General features: G+C 41.4%; 1 protein-coding gene across 1 annotated transcript in view; it reads right to left on the bottom strand.

Annotated features, from left to right (window-relative positions):
• Positions 1-5000, bottom strand: part of cacna1c (calcium channel, voltage-dependent, L type, alpha 1C subunit) — a gene marked incomplete at both ends in the record, with an annotated part of 341751 nt that overhangs the window by 316843 nt on the left and 19908 nt on the right. The window lies entirely within an intron of this gene.

Genomic DNA, 5000 nt, shown 5'->3' with positions numbered 1-5000 from the left:
TAAAGGAGTAGTTCATAAATGTAACTCAGTACATGAACTCATTCATTAACCTGTTAACAATCCTGTATGATTTGCAAAAAACGCCTATACACAGCGTACCCAAAGTAAATTGATTGTTGTTTTTAAACCATTTGGAGTAATGCATTGGGCATGGTCTCATTTTGAAGGAAACATTTTGAAGTTCTACCCAGAAATAAATAATCACTCTGTGTGCAACTGACATTGAGTAATGCAAGTTTTAACTTACTGGAATAGCAGGTTTTTAATCCTCGCCTAAATATTTTCAGTAAATAGATGCCTGCATAACACTGTTATTATCATATAGGAGCTGAAAAACACAATGTGGACACATTTTGAAGCCTTACCTAGCCCAATTTCAAAGGACATGATAAAACTACAGAATATAAATATTTTACACATGTTTTACTAAGTGTATGTTTATGCGTTTTCATTTGGAGACATTTGCATATATCATATAAAAAGGTCAAAAAAGGGCTAATAGACTGGATTTTTTTTATTTTAATTTTTTATTATTTTTATTTATTTATTATTATTATTATTTAATTTATTTATTTTACTGACAGCCCTAACACTCTTGGTCTGACATTCGGCGCGCTGCTGCGTATTTACGCACGTCCAGTAGTGCTGTTAGGCAGGGGTTTTTGGGTATTGTAGTTCACTTCAGCCAAAATAAAGTAGACACATTTTGTGGAGAATTTCATTGGCTATAAGAAGTGCCAGTCATCAGAACAACCTGCTGCCATTGGCTGAATATATGGGCCAGGAAACGGAGTCATGGACCTCCTCTGATTGATTGATTGATTGAAGAATTTATTAGAAGTTTGCAATAGAAAAAAGTACAGTTTCATGACAGTACAAATCACTGGTACAAGGTCAACTAAAAGGAGATCCTAGAAAGCCGAGGCTTATTTCCACAGGAACCACACTTTAAGTATCTCATATAACATTGAAAGACAGACGGATAGAACATAGTACTTTATCTAGGATAATATCAGTTTCAAAAGCATAACATCAAATACAAAAGGCAGAATACAAAGAAAAGGGGGGGGGGGGAGCATGGGGGCTTAGTCTATTTACAAGTCACGGGTAGCTGCTGTCTGAAGGTGACTTTTCATACCAATTTTGAAGGAGGCTAGGGATTTGCTCTCCTTTAGGGCTTGTGGAAGGGCGTTCCACATGTTGATGGTATAGCAGGAGAACGAGTTAGCGCCTTGTTTAGTGTTAAATCTACGCTGATGATGATTAGTGGAGCTGCCTCTGGTGTTATGATCGTGAACATCCTTGACCTTTAAGAAGTAGTTTGTCAGGTACATGGGAATCTTGGAGGTGTAGTGTATCTTGTACACCAGGCCCATTGCAAGATGCTGTACTCTGTCAGCTACTTTGAGCCACCCCACGCTTTCGTGGTGATGCTCGGTAAGGTGGGTCAGAGGAGGGAGACCAAGCACAACCCTAATTAGTTTGTTTTGGGCTGTTTGGAGCTTTAGCTTTAAGGCAGCTGGGGCGTCGCGATACCAGACAAGGACTCCGTAATCAATGAGGGGCCCAATAAGAGCACCTCCTAGTGTCTTTTGGGATTTAATATTGATCAGCGGGGCAACTCTTTGCAAGAAGCGAATTCGTTGATTGACTTTATTGATTACCTTGGTGGTCATTTTTTCACTGGATAGGTTAGCCTCCAGGATGCAACCCAGGTAGCAGATGTGGTTTTTTCTTTCTATCACAGTGTCACCTACTTTAATTGTGAAGTTCTCAACTAGGCTAAGTTTCTGACTAGATCCAAAGAGGATACATTCAGTTTTGCCTAGGTGAATTGAGAGTCTGTTGTCATTGAGCCAGGTGCAGATCTTGTTAAGTTCACAGTTAAGGGCCTTTTCAACCTGCAATATGTCTCTGCCTGAGACTAGGAGAGCCGAGTCATCCGCGAACAGAAACAGATTGCAGTCACAAGCAGATGACATGTCGTTTACGTATATTAAGAACAACAGTGGTCCTAGTATACTCCCTTGAGGTACTCCACAGTTTACTGGGAGGGGGGGGGGGACAGGGTTCCGTTGACTTCCACCATCTGTTCCCTCCCCACCAAGTAAGAGTGCATCCATCTCACTGCTGTGCTATCAAGACCAATAGCTTTGAGTTTTTCAATCAGAATAGAATGATCAACGGTGTCAAATGCCTTCTGGAGGTCCAGCATGACCATGCCGCAATATTTGCCATCGTGAATTTCACGTTTGATGTAATCATTCAAATAGATGAGGCATGTATCTGTGGAATGGGACTCTCTGAAGCCAGACTGGAACATACTATTCTGAGAACATACTATTGGTTGCTATTGGGGGACTGGGAGACAACTGAGACAGGACTAGAAGCTCCAATTGGGTGAAATGAAGTGTCAATCATTGTGTGGAGCTTGGAGGCCATTTTAATAGTATTCAGTTGTAATACTGAAAACCTGAACTGGAGTTAGAAGCAAAAACACGTGAAAGATTGTCATACTCTGACATCACGCTTGTATCCGTGACTATAGTTGTACAGAGGTTTCTTGGCAGAAAATGTGCTTTGGACTTTGTACAATCAATGGATTTTATCATGTTTACCCTTCCTCTACACAAGAACATCATTGTTGTGGAAATATATGATGTTGTTGGAGTACAATCCAACTCTAAACGTGAGTAGCAGCAGATTTATGAATATTTGTTTGTTTGTTTATGTCGGACTTCTGCGTTGTTTGTGGCGTGAGTTTCGGTGCTATAATCAAATGGTTTGCGGATTCGGAATCACAAGAATCTTAGCTTTAAAAATGGTATATAGCTTGGCAATGCAAGTAACACAGAGGCTTGTCTAAACGTGATTGTTTGTCAAAATACGGCCGGCGGGCCCGCCGGCGGGCCCACACCTGTTAAAAGGTAGTAGTTCATAAATGTAACTTGGTACAGTAACTCATTCATTAAAGGAGAAGTTCATTGGGAAGTGTGACTTGCGTCGCGGCAACCACACTGGTTATCATGAGACTGACAATATGTCCATATATGGGCATTCCCAGATAAGGGATATTACACTTTCAAAACAACTTTTTGTCATTTTATCGTCTAATCAAGCTTTTGGGAACACCCAGGACAGTTTTTTGAATTTCTTCATTCAGTATTTAGATATTTGATATTCATTTCCCCCGATTTTTCCCCTTCCAGGACCTTCCTATACAAACCCATTATAACTTCAAACTCCATTTTAACCATGATAGATTTAATGAAAACAACTGTCCTTTTTTCTGGTGACTCCTGACACCCTCCGAATACGTGAGCATATACGCGTTTCTTCGATACAATTCTTCATTGGTTTCTATTAATCTTTTGGGGAAATGAAAACGATTAAATACAATAAAGGATTATAAAAGATAAAAGAAAAAAGTTATCAAAAAATATGGACTGCTCACGTATTCGGAGGGTGTCAGGAGTCACCAGAAAAAAGGACAGTTGTTTTAATTGAATCTATCATGGTTAAAATGGAGTTTGAGGTTATAATGGGTTTGTTTTGGAAGGTCCTGGAAGGAGAAAATGGGGGGAAATGAATATCAAATATCTAAATACTGTATCGAGCAATAAAAAGACTGTCCTGGGTGTTCACAAAAGCCTGATTAGACGATAAAATGACAAACGTTTTTTTGAAAGTGAAATATCCCTTTAATATCAATATTTCTCAATCAATCTGACCACTATGCCCATATACTGGGCCCACTGACTTCAAACTTAGCGGGCACATCGGCGATGACATGAGGGAGTACCCTACCCGGTTACACCCCGCCACTCCGACATGTCTCCATTCCGACATGTCTCCATTCCGACATTAACCCTATCTCTAACCCTTACCCTAAACCTAACCCCTATGGAGGTCGCCACTCCGACAATAAGAAGTCAATTTCGGAGTGGCGACATGTCGGAATGGAGAGCGACACCCACCCTACCCCCCCGTCGGGTTGTTTGATATCAGAACTGCCGATCCACCCGATATGTAAATATTTAGGCAATAGGCATATATTGATAAGAACCGCCGATCCGTGACATCAGGGATCACCATATATAAAAAGGGACCAACAGATACGAAGCTATATCAGCTGTCAAGAGAAGGCTGATGTGATGTTGTGGATGTAGTGTTGTGTAGTTGTTGTGATCACAGACATAAAAAGGTAGATGCCTCTTCCGGCTCTCTGGTACCCGTCTCTCATTGATAGGCATTTTTGATTGACAGGCTTGGAATTCTTCAGTGTGCGTAACAGACACGGAAGGTCGGTAGGCAAATCAGAGGCAGGTGGGGGCGGGTCTTTTCATACGCAGCTCTTAAAAACAGCTGCGTCGCGCAACACTTGTGCAACACTAGGAACTGCATGGCTCTGTTGAATTGAATTGTAGTCCTTGGATAAGTCCCGGAAAAGACACGCTGTGATTGGCCAGTAGATTTTTTTGAGTGGCAGCCTGCCCTCGACACTTCCTCTTTTGTGCCTATCAAGTTGGACGGGTCGCTCCAATCAACTGCAGCGGTGGACGAGGCATCTAGCTTTTTGAGCGGTGCTAACCGCTCCTATAGACCGTTTTTTTACCAAAACTATGATGTCACAAATGATGATGACATGAGTTCGCTAGACCAATGAAACACTTCGATTCTGTTGATCTGTCCATGATGTCATAGTCACAGAGGCACCCGATTGGTTCACCCTGATTTAGAACGCGTTTAGGCAGCGTAAAATACGTCATAAAAAATTATTGAGCGGTGCAAAAACGAATGAGGAGGGGGAGTATGACAAACTATGACATCACCGTCAATATATATACATATGTAAGTAATATAATATATGTCATATTTAGATTCTTTGAATGAGAGAGAGGGGAAGGCAGCAGGAGCGGCTTTGCAGTCGCTAAATCGCACTTTTGTGAAGAAAGAAAAGTTGAGCCGGAAGGCAGAGCCTCAGCGGTGGACGAGGCATC

The sequence above is a fragment of the Nannobrachium achirus genome, assembly GCF_963921795.1.
Source record: "Nannobrachium achirus genome assembly, chromosome: 23".
Taxonomy (NCBI): Eukaryota; Metazoa; Chordata; class Actinopteri; order Myctophiformes; family Myctophidae; genus Nannobrachium; species Nannobrachium achirus.
The sequence above is the reverse complement of the archived record's forward strand: the minus strand, read 5'-3'. Positions and strand labels throughout refer to the sequence as shown.